At 41.7% G+C, this 20,608-nt stretch overlaps 2 long non-coding RNA genes across 2 annotated transcripts; both read left to right on the forward strand.

Moving 5' to 3' along the window:
• Window positions 1-1,329: 1,329 nt before the first annotated feature.
• Window positions 1,330-10,822, forward strand: LOC119331515. Its single transcript, XR_005160542.1, has 15 exons — window positions 1,330-1,982; window positions 2,103-2,243; window positions 2,573-2,692; window positions 3,662-3,769; window positions 4,526-4,588; window positions 4,706-4,808; window positions 4,919-5,139; window positions 5,601-5,731; window positions 5,811-5,943; window positions 6,413-6,495; window positions 6,593-6,779; window positions 6,896-9,014; window positions 9,114-9,274; window positions 9,534-9,690; window positions 10,607-10,822. It is a non-coding gene; the product is annotated as an uncharacterized LOC119331515 (long non-coding RNA).
• Window positions 10,823-10,980: 158 nt separating this feature from the next.
• Window positions 10,981-11,591, forward strand: LOC119331516. Its single transcript, XR_005160543.1, has 2 exons — window positions 10,981-11,312; window positions 11,401-11,591. It is a non-coding gene; the product is annotated as an uncharacterized LOC119331516 (long non-coding RNA).
• Window positions 11,592-20,608: the final 9,017 nt, after the last annotated feature.

Raw genomic sequence — 20,608 nt, forward strand, 5'->3', positions numbered from 1 at the left:
GCTCAAGGTTTAAAATAGATCGGGGTCAGAGAGTTCGGTGTGCTGATTTCAGGGATTTAAAATTTAGGATTCGATTTATCTTTCATCTACAAATTCAAGGTTTATTTTGGACTTTTTCCTTCGCAAAAAGAAGGAAAGGATAATGTATGCCACCATGGTCACTTGTCCTTTCTTCTTTGAACAACGGCCACTTGTCTCTTGTGGCCCACGATGATGATGACATGGTACGAGTATGGGCCTCGCGGCTTCAGAAGCTTGCTTGCTTGGTGGCCACGTCATGTCCCCGTCATCGTCCCTATCGGCCCTCTGTTTCGTGCCGTTCATCATCAGGCCAGCTCGACACAATGTCGTTTTTCACTCTCCCACATTGCCATGGCGTCGACTTAGAACTCCCTCCCAAGCCCCTTTTTGTGATTCCGGCTCGTTCTCCCCTGCGAAAATGAGTCCGGCCACCTTGTGTTACATCAAATTATTGCTTTGATGTGTAATTTCTCTACATTGGCCCGCGTTCTAGGCTTACATTTATGACTGCATTTTATCACTTCCTCTGGTCATGGGCGAACCGGTCAACAGTGGTAATATTAGCATTTCCATTTCTTCTTCTTAAAAAAAAAAGGTTCTATGTTGTCCCGTGTAGGTAGTCAAAAAAGTTGAAGGCATGGATGTAAGAATCACCAATAGTACAACGACACAGAATATCAAGGAATTGCTGCTCAAATTTGGAGTTTGCGGAGGACTATCATAGTTGAGGCGCCATGGACCATATGGACAAAACAAAAGTTGATCCTAAAATAAAAGGCGAAAACAAAAGTTCTGAATAAAGTAAAGCAAAGGATCTCTTCTGCCATCAACGATAATTCCTGTGAGCCAAGATATCCTATAACTATGGCCTCAAATTAAATATGTTATGTTTTAATATTTTTCTCTAGTTGTTCCACGTGCAAAGTATCATACTTTAACCCGCAAAAAAAGTATCATACTTTCAACAAGCATGCGTTTCGCGTCTGTACGAGAACTAGTCGTAAATTTTACGTAAAATCCTTTATGATGGGCTGGGCCTGGCCGACGTGTTGTAGAGAGAATATAATCAGGAAGAGATGAGGAGATTGCAGAGCAAACTTACATTCTCCCTGCCATGCATGCATATCTAACATATAAAAGCTGCTAGAGTACCTGCCCATCCAGCGCCATCGCGGATTCAGATTCATCCTGCCCGCACGGTTCGCCTCGTTGGCCCTGGTAAATGTACTTTCCGTCGCGCTGGTAAAGATCGGGTCGCTCGTTATTTTGTACGCCACGTGATCGAGGTAGGAGCAGCTGACGGGTGGGCTAGGCTTGCGCGCGGGCCAGGCTCGCAGCGACAGGGTCGATGCGCGCTTCTGTCGACGAAAAGGAGAGGCGGGTCGCTCGTGGGCTAGGCCCAGTGCGGATGGATCGAGCTGCGAGGTGAAAACACCACCAATCCCGTGCGTCTTCGAGCAGCCAATCCAGCCCCGCTCCCCTCCCTCTCCACGGCGCCGCCGCCTCCTCCCCTTCTGCCCTGCTCTCCACCGCGCTGCCGCCTCCTCCCTTATGCTCCCCACCGCGCCGCCTCTTCCTCCCCTTCACTGTTCTCTCCAGCGGCGGCAAAGATCTGGCGGCAAAGGGAGACGACGAGGGCGCTCGATCCGATCTGCTGAAGACAAGGAAGGAGAGGAGGGAGAAAGAGAGAGGAAAGAGGAGAGGGAGGTGTGGTGGCGGATGAGAGAGGGTCACCGGAAGGAGCGTGACGACCTGCAGGCAAAGGGCGGCGGCGGCGCCGCTCGATTTGATCTGCGGGAGAGAGAAGATGAGAGGGGGAGGGAGAGGGAGAGAGAGAAGGAAGGAGAGGAGAGGAGAGAGAAAGAGAGAGGAGAAAGGAGAGGAGGGGGGCGACGGCGGTCGGGAGAGGATCACCGGAAGGAGTGCCGCCGGCTCATCGTCTTTCATACCTACCCATGCAGGTTCGTCCTCTTTCCTTTATGTACTCCCCTTTTTTGATTAGTGAAGCCGCAACTAAATGTTCCTCTATCTATCCCCTGTCCTCACTGGCTTCTTTTCATCCCTTTGTCTCATGGATGAAGCTGCCGGCTGCAGGGGTGTTGCAAGGAGTTAGAGGTCGTGCGCTGGCCGGAGCAGCAGGAGCAAGGATATGGCCGCCTCTCTTCTCTGCCACGGTTCCCTCCTCTTCCTTCAGCTCTCGAGATGTCGACCTGCAGGTTAAGGTGCTTGTGTCTCAACCATCTTCCTCCCTGTATCCTCACATTTTTAATTTCTGATTCGTGTGTCACCATAAGGCTAGAGTTTGTTCGTGTGTTGTTTATGCTCGGGTTTTATCTCCACAAAAGATGGCCCACACTACTTTAGAAGGAACTGCTGCTGTCCAATTTAGTGTTATGTTTTCTAGCTCAAGCATTGTTTCAGTTTCTATGGCCCAGGCTCCAAGTGAGATTAATTCTTTCATTTTGTTTGTGCTAATGTGAGTGATTTATTTCTCATAGAAACAAAATTCCGATTGATCTACTGACAAATGTGTATGGCATACTATTTTTAGGCAAACCATTGTTTGACAACAAATATGCGGAGGCGTTTTTATGAATGTGCATTTCACCTGAATCTGGAGAGCTATTTTATCTGTCGCGGACATTTTTGGTGGAATTCAATGCTTTAGCAGGTATTCTTGGCCTCTATATTTCCCTATCATGTGTATTTAACAAGTATTCAGTGATTCTCGATTTTTCCTTTTTAATCTATGAATGTAATTCTTAATGTGATGGTAGATGTATTATACATTTTTTGTCGAGCAAATATTGATTCATGCCATGCATGTTATGGGCGGGTTTAAAAAAAGCCATCCTGGTTGTAGTGTGAAAGCTTTAATCAAAGTTGTTTTAGTTACCCAGCCTTCTATTTTGATTGCTTTTGTATGATTCTTGAAAACAGAGTGTGGGTTGTGTTTATCAATAATATGCTTCAGATGTCAGTTTTGTTGCCAAATGATCTAAACTTGATTTACCCACTTCTAGAACATAAAAGAATATGGCATTTACCTTCCATGGATTTACTTGAACGATTGTACAAGTACCTCGGCTTGGTTTATTTCCCATCTCCAATTATTAATTGTTTGCCAAGATATTTTTATGGTGTTCTTACTCCTGATTTACTGACATGTTTGATTTGTAGTCTCTTAGTATATAATCAAGTAGTTGTAGCTAAACAAACGTATATCTTGCCATGCTTTGGTGAAAGTATTAAAGTTTGTCTCTGGTTTTACTTTCCATGTGCTACCATACCTATGCTTTATGTAGTTAATTAATAAACTCTCTTTAAATATGATGTTCCCAAGAGATCAGAAGGTTCATGGGGTGATCTTGTAGCTGAGTTGAAAGTCAGAGGGTTTGTGCTATGGGTGATAAGGAATGGTCATAACCTTATTTGTTGGAATATTGCCGAAGATGATCCAAGCTAATTATTTTAGGCACTTGATCTGTTATATTGCCATAAACTGATTTTGTACTATGCGAACATGATGATCTTTTAGCAGTTAGTCATGTCAAAAACAGGATATATGTCAAACATCTAATTTGAGATGAAGTTGTCCTGCTCAATTAATTTATAGTTTTCTGGATGTTTTGGTTTTCAGCTTGGGAGCAAGTAGAAATACCTGATTTGATGCTCATGCTTCCAATTTTTTCACATTTCGCGAGAGCTAGGCGTACTTCTCGATGACCTTGCCGTCTCCAACCCATCCGTGGGTATTTCAACTCCCCTTCTGTTTTTTTATTTTTCTGCGCACATTTGCTCTACTCTCACTTTGCCTGGTATGCTCTCATTTTCTTAGATTTAGATTTGCTTGTTCTATCTCCTCCCATTTTCTATTTGTTGTTCTTTTCTCTGTTTTTAATTTGGTTTTTTACATCCTATTTATTTATTCTTTTTGGCTTTGACATAATGAGTGGATTATTGCTTTATTTGGCCTTTATTATATTGTTTCCCATCTACTATATGGTTCACTTTGCTAGCTATAAAAAAAGCATTATGGGTTACTGCCTGGTGGACCTCTGAATAATTTTTTCACCTCAGCTTGATTGACAAGCTCACCGGCAGGAAATGTAGTATGAGATGATTTTTTTAAATTTCTCTAGCTTTTCTTATTGGTATGTACAGAAAGGACAAAGTCTTGTATACTTAATATCGAGTCTTATTCATCTGTATTTTTGGAATACCATTGAAAATCTTGAATTACTTTTGCTTTGATGGATAATCTATCACTAAACAGAATATAGCTTCCATCCTTCACACATAGAGACTAATTTAGTACTTCGGTTTTGGGCTGTCCTATTTTCTATGTGGTCGAACAGGAAAGCTAAATGTACAGTTTATTTGCTCGGCACCATTTACTGTGCCACATAGAAGTACATCTTTTTCTTATTTTTTCTAATGCAATCATCAATACAGTACCTTGGATAACCTTCCCAATTTTTTTCTCTTTTTGGTCATACATTAGGATTATTATGGATTTTCTGAAGGTGGTGGTGGGGGTTGCATGGCATGTTCCGTCTGGTTTCAGGTGTGTGCTGCACCTGAAAAAATTTCTCGGGTTGTCTCTCTTCGTATTTCCACCTTAGTTGTGATATTTTATTTATTGCTAATTATTTGAGTTAGTGTACAATCATATATTTGTCAGCCATGGCTCCTTAGAGAGCTGGACATGCTTGGTTGGAGTCGTCGTCGTCCTGGTTGGGGAGATGAGCATGCTTATGCTTATCTAACATATAAAGCCTCCTAGAGTACCATGTCTATGAACTCATCTCCATGCTACTATCCTTCTATAAACTGGGGGTATCCATGTGTTTCTAATAAGGCATTTTCCATTCTTTCTTTTTCAATTCTGTATCAGTAGTTCCGAGGAAGCACTCAACCTAGACGTCGCCCCTAAATCACTGCTGCCACCGCTTGTAAATTTTGTGCCCCGCCGAGGGCATTTTAGTATTTTCAGCGGGCCAAAAAGGCAGGTAGCGCGGGCAGGAGCGAGACCGCGCAGACTGCGTCTTCCCCACGAACCCTTTCCTGTTTGAAGAGGTGGCCTTTTGTGTGGTACTCAACTGCTATCCCAGGAAGGTAACTCTTTCCTGCTTGTTTTTTGATTTTTCTGCTCAATCCACACTTTAGTTTATGTTTCTTGGTGTGCAATGTGCTCAATCTACCTTTTTTTTTACCAATTTTGGTTGATGGTCGATCGAGAGGTGGTAGATACAGATGTAAGAAGAGGGGTGCATATTCTGGCTTACTACAGAAAATAACTCTATATGAAGATTAATTGTAAGGATGTGATGCTTCAAGGAAATAATATGTGCATAATTAGGTCTGCTGCTTTTAATAGACATGTTGATATGGCTATTGCTTCCTTTCATGCTTCACCGGCGTCGATGCCACCAACCACAAGTTACTCCATCTTGTGATAATGTTTTTGGATTACAGAGCTTGTAAAGGGCAATTGATCTTCTTCATTGGTTTCACTGGCGTTGTATGTTGCCAATATGAATTGACAATAACTCACATTCTCTATTTTCTATTTTCAGGGGACATTCCAAAGATATGAAGGGATAGCCTTTCGTTAAAAACCTGGTCTTTTGTTTGAAAGGGTCTAACTTTTACTGTGAACTACTTATCATGATCTTATTTTGAAGTGATGGATTTTTACAGATATTAGGTACTTCACTACTTATCATGATTCTATTTTTTGGTCTCATGTCCTGTCATCTCACATTATAATTTTGGTGTTCTGGTAGGCAGTGCTTGACTTCGGTGGCGTCGCCTTCTGGCAGGTCACGGGGTTAGAGCACAAGAACCTGACACGGTGTTCCAAACTCAGGCGGTCATGGTCGACCAGATGTCGAAGGGCTTGGTAGCAACTCTCACGGAGTAAGAAAATGCCTGCAAATGCTCATTTCTCATATGCCTGCCCACTCCTCCCTTTCACGAACCTTTCTTTTATTTTTGCAATGTGTAGCTCTGAGAAAGAAATAAGAGGAATAAGTTATGGCAAGGTTTTGGTGAAGAGTATTATTTCCCTAGCTTGTGAAAATTTTGGCCTCGCTCTGACGTTGATTTCATAATTTGTGGTTACTGGTAAATACATGACGTTGGTAAATGATCTCTTTGTGATTGTTTGTGTGTATGGTATGCTATTTCAGTTTAGATTCTTCACCATCATTAAAGTTCCATAGATCATTGAGCCTTAGTTTCTTCAAACCAGCCTTGCAATCTCCATGTTTCTTCTGGAAATTGAACCACATTACCATTTCTTCTTCAGAAAATGTTCTATTTTGGTCTTTTGCATCATCATGTTGTTCTGTCTTTTCAGCCAATTAACGAGATTTAAATGTTCCAGGAAAGAGAACAGTTTTCAAGAGATTCAGTGTAACTGTAAATTGTCAGACTCACCGGAGGTATTCAGGATTACAAATTTGGCAGGTAACATTTCAACTCTAACTATATGAGCTGCCATTAGTTACCTAATATATTTTCATGCATTTCTATGCCTGATTTGTTCTTTCCATTTGTGCTGCAGATGCTGTTGCTTGCAAACCCTAGGCCTGGTTCCTGGACTTGGTCGGCCTCCTCGGGGGATGTAGCTGCGCTCCGGTGTCGACTCCTCGACCAATGACGCTCCATCCCAACCCCACCAATCTTCACCGCTGCTTGACGACATGGAGCTGAACACCGCTGCAACCATGGTGGCGCCCCCTCTGACCAAGGTGCCCTCATGTCACCTCTTTTTTCTCGCGTCCAGTACATGCTTGGAAGACGAGTGCAAGCCTTCCTTGCCAAAACCATTAATTAACTGATCACCATTTCCATCAAATTTCATCAGGGATTGCGACGCCAGCAAAGCAAAGGAAGATCCACAACAAAACTGTATGTGGACTGCTCCGTTACTATTTCTGCTAGAAATTCTGATGTATATGTATAAAATCTATTAGTTGTGCGCCACATGCCGACTTGAGTAGATCAGATCAGTTGCCTAAGTAGATGAGTTGTCATACACCCAATAGATTTTCTGCTTGCCCATGCCTTTTGCCAACCCGTGTACAAGCTAGCTACTAGATCAACTGATTGATTGTTCTGGTTCAGCACAACACACATCAGGTAAAGGAACCTCCGTACCAAATTCATACAGACTGCTCCCTTATAATTTCTGCTCTAAATTTCATCAGGGATTGCGACTCCGTGTTAGGTGTGTGCTGCTTGTCGTATGTCAGATCGTTGCCTAAGTAGACTTTTTTGACGATGGAACATGCACGTACGTTTGACCAATTGCTAATTCCTGCTGGCCAATGGCCTTGGGCGAAATGAAACATGCACATACTCTTGATTCAATTGTTCCTATGCATCACAACATGTCTGAACACCAGATTATTTTTCTCAGTGACTAGGATTTATATAGGTAAATTTTCTTTTATTTATAGTTGCAGATTGCATATATTAGGACTTGCCAACTAGGCATCCTAACACCGGCTACAACTTGGACTCGCAAACTACATCAACAGGCATGTATAGGAGTTTGGAATATCCAACATTTTCTTATTTTTATTTACTTCATCCAATATCTGGGAACTAAATGTGGTTCTAGATTTGATCCCCCATGTGACTTTGAAATAAATTTTCATTACCTATGCATCTTCAATTAGTTTTTAGTTCTGTTCTCTATACAGTTTGCACAGAATAATATGTTAATGTTAGATAATTATTTATTATTTGCACTAGCAATTTTAGTTCTCCCTTCCACAATACAAACAACCCAGGAAGGCGATTTGCTTTAGTTTAGGATTTTTTAACAAAGATTCTTTGTCAAATTATGCACATATCATATTCTTCGTTTTAGTTGTCTACTGCTGCACTGTTATATTTGGGTTTCAGATATTTTCTTTTGTATATTGATATCTAATCCCTACAAATTTTAGTCTCTTACCTTTTGTTTGCTCTGAGGTCAGGTGTAGTTTTTCTTTTGTATGGCAAATGAAATAGATTCCTCAAGAAACAGGAAAACGCCACTGAACTAGACTGATATGCTCATAATATGCTAATATGAGATTGATCGATTTACAGTGAACTACAGTAATGGTAGCAACAATTAAGTAAGTAATGGGGACCTCCTATTGTCCTGCGATGCCTGTTGGCAAACATAAGCAAGAACTACAGTAATGGTAGCAACAATTAAGTCCCTGGTACAATGGCGATGTGCAATGCTTGAATTCTACTTTCATAGTCCGAGATACAATGTCTACTGTAGGTATTGCATGTTATTACCTCTTCCAAATTAAGAAGCCATTTGAATAAACTTGATGGACCTCGATTATTAGATGTTCTGTTTTGCAGGTTAATATAAGGTTTAGAAACTAAGACTGCTGTAAAAAGAAACATGTTCTGATTCACTCACATGCAAACCCTCCTAATTCCATCCCTCAAACCTCGTGTAACATATTTCTAGCGCATATAGGTGCTTATTTTCTGTTTTCTACATTTTTGGAGTTTCCATAAATTTAGTTTGTGCTACGGATAATACATGGTAGTATATTAAGTTTGAATTCATGATCATGTTCTCTCGTCTGCTATATAGAATTTAGTTTGACCTGCATAAATCACTTGAAGAGAGGGATAAAAGGAGAGGGAGAGAGATGCATGTTGTGAAGGAGCAAGCCCATCAATTCTAAATATGATCCATGTGCTGAGAAATTTCTGTTTAATTCAATTGTACGGTTAGTACGTTCATACTTGATATACAAGCAGTTTTGTACATGAAGAATGCATGTGCGGAGAGAGGTTTACTTAGGGCAGCTCAAATCCCATCTTGAGCTCTAATATCTCTGTTATTAATTTTGATTTGATTGTGTACGTTCACACAGCTGCAAGGTTAATTCACTGATCTGTACTTCAAACTTGATTGTTGAATTGTACTAAATTCCATACTCGGTCTTCCGGTGGCCTCCCTGGTGTGTTTCTCCCCGCATCATATTCCTCCAGCTACTAACCCTGTTTCCAGCAAGCTCTGTTGCCGTCAGAATGAGTCAATGAGGTTTGTTAATTTGCAGGGATGTGACATCTAAATATGTATTCTTGCCATCGCAGCAAAAAAATTGAGATATCTCATATATTGGCAAAGCTAATGCCTGAGAGGGAGCTACCAAACAAGCATGCTTTATATTTGGGACGTGCAGGCTGGAAGGATCATTGGTAATTGATCCTATCAAAGGTAATTATTCATTCCAGGAAAGTGAAAGCTTGGGTGTAGCTACCAGAGTTCCATTGAAGAAAATGATAATATACTTGCAATGTATTTCACTTGATTGAAACAGTTTACTTATTTATTTGTTGCATGCCACACCAACATTTTATTCCTGTAGGTAAAAATAAGAAAATGAGTGCTGATGTGTGTCACTCCAGTTAGTTTTTCCCCAGATTTCTTTGATATACTGAAATGCTTATATTCATTACTTTGTGCAACTTTGAAGGAAGGTGCGATCTCCAGCCTGAAGGAATGGCTGGTTGATTCAGCTATAGGAAGCAATCCTGTTCTGCAATTGATTGCTGGAATCGTATTTATGCAAGAGCAAGACTACACACGAGGCTGTCAAGCACACACACACACAACGGAAGAACTCTGGACATGTTAGTTTTCTTTTTCCGTATGCCTTTAGATGGTTCAACCTTTCATTAGTGAATTGATTGTTGCAAATCCGTACTCAAGAGTGCCTTCTAAAGATGGTGTATATATTTCAGTTCTTTAGTGTCCCACCCAGTAGCTCCCTCCGACGTTGTCTTTACATTATTTATTCTCTGTGAAATACCCCTTTTAGCTTTCCTGGCACATCATGTTGCTCTGTAAAAAAATTGTATCGATAATTTCCATTGCCATTTAGTAGTTCTGAACTTGGAGAGACTAACTCTAATAATATTCGGTAGTAGATGTTTTTCGTTCCTTTCAATGAACATACCGGTTCAAAAATTTAAGATATGTTTTGCTTAGTATAGCTAAAGGTTGGGAATCATTAGAGAGAAGAAAAAGAAAAAAGGATTTTGCGCAAGATGAATGGACTCTTAATTTCTCATGCCGACTGTATCTGGTATTGCCACTGTAGGTTACACACTTCACCCAGTGCACCTATCTACATTCGTCTATTTTATTAAATGTAGAGGAGAAGAAACTTCGGTTGTGTCGTTCAATGTGTACCAGGATATCAGTATTCAGATCAGTGATTTTCAGTTCTTTGTGCTCTTGCTTCTATTTCAGTGTGTATATTTTGGAACTTGGTTAAGTAGATTAGTTTTGCCCATTGTTTTCTTTAAACACAAATGTCGTACGCATACTAGACTAACCACTTTGCCACATCGGAAGGAATTTTATAGGTCATGCAGCTCGATTCGGTAGTTAAAAATGCAGTAATTTTACATATTATTCACGGCACTATGGGTTCAGATAATTTTATTTGTTAATGTTTAACTATTGCAATTCTTTATTAAGAAGATTATATGTATATACAGGCTGATTTGTTTTTATTTATCCATATACAACATTATGTCTCAGTTCATCATCTTCTGACACTGGAAGAGGATGCACTAAGTTATAAAGTAATAAAGTAAAACATGGATTTCACTTACTTGAGAGAAGATCTGGCCATCACATTGACACTGCTACGTACCAGACTAAAGTTCAACAAATGATCATTCATCATCTTCTGATCATGGTCTTTGCCGTTTATGATGCCAATTTTGGAGATACCGTTTGTTCAACTACATACTAATGCAGGCGAGTTTTCCCATTCTTTTTTTCTTTTCCATTTGGTTAAGGACTATATATATAGTGTTACCTTAGTGGCAAATTTGTACAGTTCATAATAATCAATTTGTAGCCTAGCTTCCAACACTTGCTTACAGTGTCTTTCTCTCTGTCACCAGTACGCCGCGATGGAAAACGTTAAGATTCCAACAAAAGTTCTTCTGGATGCTATTATGCAATAGGTTGGCCTTCAAGCGCAGGTTACTCAACAGACAAGGCAAGCACCATTGGTCTTGAGTCAAGTGTTCAGTTCTATCCATCTGAGTACCGGTTGAATAATGGAAAGTATTGATGACTACACTCGGAGCAAGCCTTGTTGCGACGCTGCAAGTGTTGCCCCCCTCCTCCCAAAGGGCAAGGTGAAGGAAGGTGCCTGTGTGGTTCTTCTGCAGCTCGCAGCGAGGATTGTTGTGTCCAACCTGCACAAGAATGCCAAGAAGTCCTTCTCGAAGACGTAAGCCACGACGCATGTTTCTGCCATGATTTCCTTCAGTTGGATTTCGTGGATTTAGGTGTTGAAAAATTATGGGCTGTGGATGCAGGATTAAGGACATGTACAAGCACTACAACGAGAGGTCTGGGTTGCTTCTTTGTGGCTTCCAAACTTGGAAATGTTTGTCTGAAAGTTAGTTTAGTTTCTTTTTTGTGGATTCACAGCTTCTCACATGTACCATCCTCTTAGACATTTAGGTTTCCAAAGAAATTAAATGAAGATATGGTGGTATGGTCTCAATAGTACAACTTAAAGCCTTTCATGTTTTATACTTTCTCTGAAATTTGCTCTTGAAGAATCATGTATCTATGTTAGATCCGGTGAGAAAAGGCGGTTTCCAAGCAGAGGATGCAGGAGTGTTGGCCACACTTGGTTTTTGACTTGGGTGTCTAAATATTCTCACAATACTTGGCTCCCTTTCGGCCTTTGCGCCATTGGCGCAACGAGTCATCTAGTGTTCGTAAAGTCGAAGCCATGGTACGTCTATGCGGGTGTGCCAAACTTGGCGAGGATGTCGCTCATGCCCTTGACAGTCACCGGAAAAGCATGGGAAACAATCTTCCGCTCGGCCATGTTTTGAGGTACAGATGACTCTATTTTCATTACTTTATTCCCCTTACAAATCCGTTCCTTGATTCTTCTATGGCTGGGGGCATCGGCCCCCCTCCCCCCTCTCCGCCTCCAGCCGTGGGTGAACCAGTAGATGATGGTGATATCTCTCCCTTATTATCCTATATAGCTTTCGCTTGTCTTGCGGTCGATCAAGGTGTTGGGGACTCCGGCTTGCGATCGACCGGGTTGTGGGGATTCGAAATCGTGAGGTTCGAACAAGATGGGGTGAACATCGCTCTCGCGGAGGAGAGTAATTATATGAGGCGGAAGCTATAGCACAGGAGCCAGGAGGACGTATGAAATATGGAAAAAGATACGAATCCTGATCGAACTACGGCCCGAAGAATCACAGGATGGCGTATGCAGAGAAGACGAACGAGCACCAAAAATGGACGAACAACTATGGACTTGAACAGTGAGCAGGTTGCCGTGATGTATTTGGAAAGGACAAACCTCGCCGGATTGAGATTGCATGGTCTGGTAATAATATGTTTGGCGAGCTGTTTGTTTTTACAGGTTAACCGTTTGTGGGCAGATTGCATATTTGCAGCGACCCGGTACAGTTCTTCTTCGACGAGCATTTTTGAAATCGTGAACATTTATTCAAATTAACGAACATATTTTTTACAAATTCGTATTTTTTAAATAATGAACATTTTATGACTTCATGCTACACATTTTGATAATTTTTCGAAATTATGGTTTCTAAAATTCAAAATCTATTTTTTTAAATCATGAACATATTTTAAATTCATGAAAATTATTTACAAATTCCTAAAATTTTATAAATCATATTTTTTTGAATTCATGTTAGAAATTCATGAACATTCTTTACAAATTCATGAAATTTTGTAAATCATGAACATTTTGTGAATTCATGTTAGAAATTCATGAACATTTTTTTCATAACATTTTTTAAGTCACGAACGTTTTTTGTAAATGAACGAATATTTTTAAAAATGTTAATATTTTAAAATCATGAACATATTGCGAATCCGCGTTACAAATTTGTAAACATTGTTTGAAATTGTGATTTTGTTGGAAACTCATGAACATTTTTGTGAATTTGCAAACATTTTTTAAAATTTGGGAATAATATTTGAAGTTCACATTTTTTATTTGGTAAACAATTTTTCATATACATGTAAGAATTCATGAACCTTTTTTTGAAGCTATGATTTTTTTAGAAAAAATTGAGAACAATTTTTAAGTCGTGAGCATTTTTTACTTTTGATAACATTTTTAGAAAATGCATGCACATTTTCTTGTATTCACAAACATATGTTTTATATTCGTGAACATTTCTTGAATTCACGAAAATTTTCAAAATCATGAATTTTGTTTGACGTTTGTTTCAAAATCGTGAACACTTTTTTGAACATGTGATTTTTTTAAATCATGAATTGTTGAATTCTGAACATTTTAGGATTTTCTACACATTTTAATAGTCATGAGCATATTTTTAAAAAATCACGAATATTTTATGATTTTGGTACATTTCTTGCAAATTCGCTTTGTTTTAGAAAAATAGGAACTTTTTGAAATCCTGAATTATTTTGAAAAGGAAGGACAGAAAACAAAAAGGAAATAAAATAGCGGGCATCCTTACCCGCACTGGGTCGGCCCAAAAGGGCACTTGGGGGAGCTAGGGTGTGCGCTTGTTGTCTTTCTGGCGCGTTATGTGCCAAATAGGAGGTCACGTAAAAGGGCAGATCTCTTTCCCCCCCTCCCTTTTATGACCGTGAAGCAAGCTTATGATGGAGTTGAATAGGCTTACATTCAAGCAGTTATGTTAAAGTTGGGTTTCATTAAAAGGTGGGTTAGCATTGTTATGAGCATAATAACCTCGATGAAATTCTCAGTACTGTTTAATGGCAAGAAAGTTCATGAATTCAAACCATCTCGTGGCATTTGACTGGGGGTGGGGGTGGAGCTGATCTCTTCATATTTGTCTTTGTTGTCAGCATATGGCCTTTCGTGCGTCCTAAAAACAAAAATAGATTCATCCAATCTCCGTGGTCTGCAAGTGCCTCCGTAAATGTAAACCATTCATTATTTGCTGGTGACATCCTACTGTTTTTCAAGGCTACTGGCGTGGGAGCATCTGAGGTGTGCCTAGTGTTGAACACTTATTGCTTGGCTACATGGCAAAGGATTAATTATGACAAGTCATCAACTTATTTCAGCAAAGGAGTTTCTGAAAATGTTGCGACATAGATTAAGGGCTTGCTTAAGTCCTAGATGAGACTTCGAATGAAAAATATCTTGGGATGCCATCTAGCGTGGGATCATCCAAGAACGTGCTTCCAAATACTTAAAAGATCGACTGTTGAGCAGAGTTTAGGGTTGGAATGAACGAAACATGTCTACGACTGGGAAAGAAGTTTTGGTTAAGGCAGCAACCTAAGCAGTACCAGTTTACTCTATGTCATGCTTCAAACTCCCAAGAGGACCATGTGAGAATCTTAATATGTTAATTACAAAATTTTGGTAGGAGGTGGGGGTAAAGATGGTCAGCGAAAGCCACATTTAGTTTTGTGGAAGGATATGACACGTCCCAAAGGTATGGGAGGTCTAGGGTTTATAGATTTCGAGCTCTTTAATTTATCTCTGCTTGCTAGGTAGATCTGCCGCGTATTGCAGAATCTGGAGTCCTTAAGTGCTCGTATTCTGAAGAGTGTCTATTTTCCTACCACTACTTTCTTTGCAAGAAAATTTGGGATCACGGCATCACGCCCAAGTCAAATATGGAGGGAGACTGTTGAATGAAAAGACGTTTCCAAACAGGGGCTAATTAAAAGGATTGGCAATGGCCTGGATACCAAGTTACTGGAGGATAAATGGATCCCTAGAGACGAGATGATGAGGCAGTATGGATGCCTGAGCAATGAACTGGTCGATGCCACCTCGACAAGGTGAGATCTGCAACGGCTGGTGGAAGAATTGGGAATCTTTGCATGGAAAACAAAAAAAATTCTACGCACACATAATGATCAATCCATGGAGATGCATAGCAACGAGGGGGAGAGTGTGTCTACATACCCTCGTAGACCGTAAGCGGAAGCGTTTAACAACGTGGTTGATGTAGTCGAACTTCTTCTAGCTCCGACCGATCAAGTACCGAACGTACGGCACCTCCGAGTTCTGCACACGTTCAGCTCGGTTTGGATCGGGATTTGCTGTGGAAAGCGGATCTGAGGCGTCTCCAGGATCCTCTGCGGCTAATCCTGCTGCGTCAACTCCTATGCCGCCTCCAACTACGGTTTCACGTGTCACGACTCGGCTTCAGAAGGGTATACGAAATCCAAAGGTTAGAACTGACGACACTATAACGTATGGTATGCTATGTATCACAGAAGAACCGGTAAAGTTAGAAGATGCATTAGGGGATCCAAGATGGAAAAATGCAATGGACGAGGAGTACTCAGCTCTCATGAGGAACAAGACTTAGCATCTTGTACCTAAAAAATGAGGTAAAAATATTATTAACTGTAAGTGGGTCTACAGAATTAAGAAAAAGATAGATGGCACAACTGACGGATATAAAGCATGCTTAGTTGCAAAAGGTTTTAAACAACATTATGATTTAGACTATGAAGACACCTTTAGTCCTATTGTTAAAGCTGCAACTATTAGGCTTGTGCTAGCTATTGCTGTGTCCAGGGGATAGAGCTTGAGACAGCTAGACGTTCAGAACGCGTTTTTGCATGGTGTTCTGAAAGAAGAGGTTTACATGAGACAACCACCTGGGTATGAAAGTAAGAAAACACCTCATTATGTGTGTAAGCTTGACAAGGCACTTTATGGCTTGAAACAGGCACCAAGGGCATGGTATTCAAGGTTGAGTTCTCAGTTAAAGTATCTTGTTTTTGTTGCATCCAAGGCTGATACATCGTTGTTCATTTATAACAAAGCGAATACAACTATATTTGTGTTAATATATGTTGATGATATCATAGTTGCAAGCTCTTCACAAAGTGCCACTAATGCTCTTTTGACTGATCTAAGTTCAGAGTTTGCTTTGAAGGACCTTGGTGATCTACACTTCTTTCTAGGTATTGAAGTTAAGAAGATTCAAGATGGCATAGTACTGAGTCAGGAAAAATATGTCACTGAACTTCTAGCTCGTATGGGGATGAAGGACTGTAAGCCCTCACCCACACCATTGTCTTCTTCAGAAAAACTTTCAGCTTTTGAAGGAGAGCCACTTAAGAAAGAAGAGAGCACAAGATACATGAGTGCAGTAGGAGCTTTGCAGTATCTGACACAGACAAGACCATTGTACACTGGACAATTGTTAAAAGAATTGTACGGTATATAAAGCACACTATGAGTTTAGGTCTTCAGTTCAGATGCTCTAACTCATCTCTTGTTAGTGCTTTCTTTGATGCTAACTGGGCAGGATGCAGTGATGACAGAAAGTCAACTGGAGGTTTTGCAGTTTTCTTTGGCTCTAATCTCATTTCTTGGAGTGCTATAAAACAAGCCACAGTGTCCAGGTCAAGTACTGAAGCTGAATACAATTCACTAGCAAATGCTACTATTGAAATCATTTGGGTTGAATCATTGCTCAATGAGTTGGGAGTCAAGCAGCATGGTGTGTCATGTTTGTGGTGTGACAACTTAGGAGCCACATATCTTTCTGCAAATCCAGTTGAAAGATCGTGGATGTCGCCTAGAGGGGGGGGGGGTGAATAGGCGTTTTAAAATAATTACGGTTTAGGCTTGAACAAATGCGGAATAAACCTAGCGGTTAATTTGTCAAGCACAAAACCTAAAACAACTAGGCTCACCTATGTGCACCAACAAATTATGCTAAGCAAGATAAGCAACTATGTGATAGCAAGAAATATGACAAGAAACAATATGGCTATCACAAAGTAAAGTGCATAAGTAAAGGGCTCGGGTAAGAGATAACCGAGGCACGTGGAGACGACGATGTATCCCAAAGTTCACACCCTTGCGGATGCTAATCTCCGTTTGGAGCGGTGTGGAGGCACAATGCTCCCCAAGAAGCCACTAGAGCCACCGTAATCTCCTCACGCCCTCGCACAATGCAAGATGCCGTGATTCCACTAAGGGACCCTTGAGGGCGGTCACCGAACCCGTACAAATGGCAACCCTTGGTGGCGGTCACCGAACCCGTACACTTTGGCAACCCTTGGGGGCGGTCACCGGAACCCGTCAAATTGCTCGGGGCAATCTCCACAACCTAATTGGAGACCCCGACGCTTGCCCGGAGCTTTAGACCACAATGATTGAGCTCCGAACACCACCAAGCGTCTAGGGCACCCAAGCACCCAAGAGGAACAAGCTCAAGGGTACCAAGCACCCAAGAGTAATAAGCTTCTCAACTTGTAACTTCCACGTATCACCGTGGAGAACTCAAACCGATGCACCAAATGCAATGGCAAGGGCACACGGAGTGCCCAAGTCCTTCTCTCTCAAATCCCACCGAAGCAACTAATGCTAGGGAGGAAAATGAGAGGAAGAACAAGAAAGAGAACACAAAGAACTCCAAGATCTAGATCCAAGGGGTTCCCCTCACATAGAGGAGAAAGTGATTGGTGGAAATGTGGATCTAGATCTCCTCTCTCTTTTCCCTCAAAAAATAGCAAGAATCCATGGAGGAACTGAGAGTTATCAAGCTCGAAGAAGGTCAACAATGGGGGAAGAACACGAGCTCAAAGGATAAGGTTCATTGGGGAAGAAGACCCCCTTTATAGGAGGGGAAGAATCCAACCGTTATGTGCTCAGCCCGCACATGAGCGGTACTACCGCTCCATGAGCGGTACTACCGCTCAGGCAGAAGAAACAGGGAAAAGGAGCAACAAAACATGAACCTTGGGGCGGTAGTACCGCAGGAGACAGCGGTACTATCGCTGGGTTAAGCGGTACTACCGCTCCCTTCGGCGGAACTGCCGCGCAGAGCGAAGGGGAAAGGGAAAGAGGAAACCGGGCGGTACTACCACGGAGGAAGGGCGGTACTGCCGCTAAGGAGCAGTACTGCCGCACTACTACCGCAGCGAGGTACCGCACAATCCGACACAGAAAAAGACCCCTCGAATCGACGCGGTAGGGACCTGGTAAGCCAGCGGTAGTACTGATGCGGAGTCACCGCCGGTACTACCGTTGTGGAGCGGTACTGCCGCTTGAGACCCCTCAGCGGTACTACCGCTGGGTACCACGGTACTACTGCTGGGACCCTGACAAAAACCACACTCAAGAAAACAAGAACTGCCATAACTTCTGCATATGAGCTCCGAATTGAGCAAACTCAAGCTTGTTGGAAACAAGACGACGGGTAGCATCAAAACAGCGACTGGTTATAGTAAGAAGAGGCAGGGGAGGTATGCCTAACAAAAAGAGGAGTGAAACCTCCAACCGAGAAGAACCGGCAAAACCTCCAACATCGAAAACATCATAGAAGATGCAAGCGAACTCCGTTTTCGATGAACTCAAGCTTGTCAACAAGATGACCGTAAGCTCTAAGACTCACAAAGAGAACCAAACAAGAACCAAGAAAGATGATGCAAGGATGCAATGGTTTGAGCTCTCAACGAACGATACGATCAAGCTATTCATCGAGAGCCCCCCTTGATAGTATGGCAATCGATCCTATAACCCGGTCTCCCAACTACCAACATGAGACCGATAAAATAGAAAACCTATCAAGGGCAAACCTTTGCCTTGCACATGGTCCACTTGAGCTATATGATGACGATCTTGACTCCCTCAAGTTGGACCACCTTTCTTGATTGTGTTGGCTCGATGAAGACTAGTTGATTGCTCCCCCATACTCCACTATGGGTGAGCCTTTATTCCGCACATCTTCACAAGTCCATTGTCACCACAAAGGACGGCAAGCTTCAAGCATTTGATCCCTTCGTGATGCTACACTTGAACTTGCACACCGCAATCTTTCTTGATTGTGTTGACTCGACGAAGACTAGTTGATTTCTCCCCCATACTCTACTATGGGTGAGCTACTCTTCCGCACATCTTCACAGGTCCATTGTCACCACAAAGGACATCAAGCTTCAAGCATTTGATCTCTTCGTGGTGCTCCACTTGAACTTGCACACCGCAACCTAACCCCACAAAGAACCCTCACGAAGACCATGGGTTAGTACACAAAGCGTAATTGACAATGCTTACCATACCATGGGATCACTTGACCCCTCTCGGTACATCTTCTACGCTTTGTGGGTTGATCAACTTGATTCACTCTTTAACTTAGTCTTGATCAACCTCTCACAAGACCAATCTTTAGGTAATTCCTTGAATAGCACCTTGGTCGACACAAACTCTCCTTGAAACCAACACATGTACTCCAAAAAAAGCCTATGGACAAAACCTTCAAATATAACTCAAGGCAACCATTAGTCCATAGAGATTGTCATCAATTACCAAAACCTAACATGGGGGCACCGCATGTACTTTCACCAGTGTTCCATGGCAGAACCAAGCATATAGAAATTGATTTTCACTTTGTAAGAGAAAGGGTTGCAGAAAAGAAGTTAGACATACGATTCATTCCTTCCAGAGATCAAGTTGCAGATGAATTCACTAAAGCTTTGCCAGTCAAGCCCTTCGAGGAATTCAAGAAGAATCTTAATGTAGGATAGTTGAGATTAAGGAAGGGTGTTAGACTTAGAGATATATTTCTTGTAATCTCAAACTAACTCTATCTCTTCCTCTCCCGTAGCTCCTTCTATCTCCTATGTAACAAACCGAATCCCTAAGAGATCGGTATCTTCTTGTAAGCCATGGCAGGGGCGTTTCCTGCCTTAGAACAATATATACACACGGCTCCCTCACGAGGGAGTAGGAACACTTCCCATCTAACCCAATTAATTGCAACAACCGACCCTAGTGCCAAGCAGTGCCTTTTCTCACTACAAAAGCACGTTATCACATACGGCGTTTGTGAAGATGACCGCCACGCAGTGGGTGACTTGGTTGCTAGAAAGAAAGCAATTCATGAAGGGATATTTCGAAGCCCTCGCACAACGCATGCTTTTATCATCTGGTTCATCATCGAGCTAGACATATTAAAACAACCAGCAACTGGTACCAGTGCTATGACTGCACCATCCGGACCAAGAACTCGCCCTAGCGCGCCACCGATGGGATATGCTAAAATAAATGTTGATGTTGGTGTATCAAGATCGAGAGGAATCGCAACAACTGGAATTATTAGGGAAGCTCTTCTATAGTCATATTCAGAATGCACGACGCCACCATCCTCGAGTCAGTTGCGTGCCGTGAAGCTCTGTTGTTGCCAAAGACTTGGGTCTCCCAAGTTTTATTATAGCCTCAGATGTTAAACAGGTGGTCAGTGATCTGATGAATGGCAACCGAGGCCGACATGGTGGAATCATGGACGAAATCAAATCCCTAGTTTTACTTGTAATTTTTGTTTTGAAGGTCGCTTAGTTAATGAGGAAGCTCATAAGTTAGCTAGATTCTCTCTTTTGTTAGGTCAGGGTCGTCATGTGTATGCAATCCCATAACCCGAACGTTATCTTGTGGCTTTCCATGAATAGAGCGTTGCTTTACCCCTCAAAAAAGGCACTCAATTCGTCGACATAAGGACGTACGCGACGACTCCGGTATCCCACTCGTTCGTAGTCAAATTTCTA

The sequence above is a fragment of the Triticum dicoccoides genome, chromosome 7A (assembly GCF_002162155.2).
Source record: "Triticum dicoccoides isolate Atlit2015 ecotype Zavitan chromosome 7A, WEW_v2.0, whole genome shotgun sequence".
Classification (NCBI taxonomy): Eukaryota; Viridiplantae; Streptophyta; class Magnoliopsida; order Poales; family Poaceae; genus Triticum; species Triticum dicoccoides.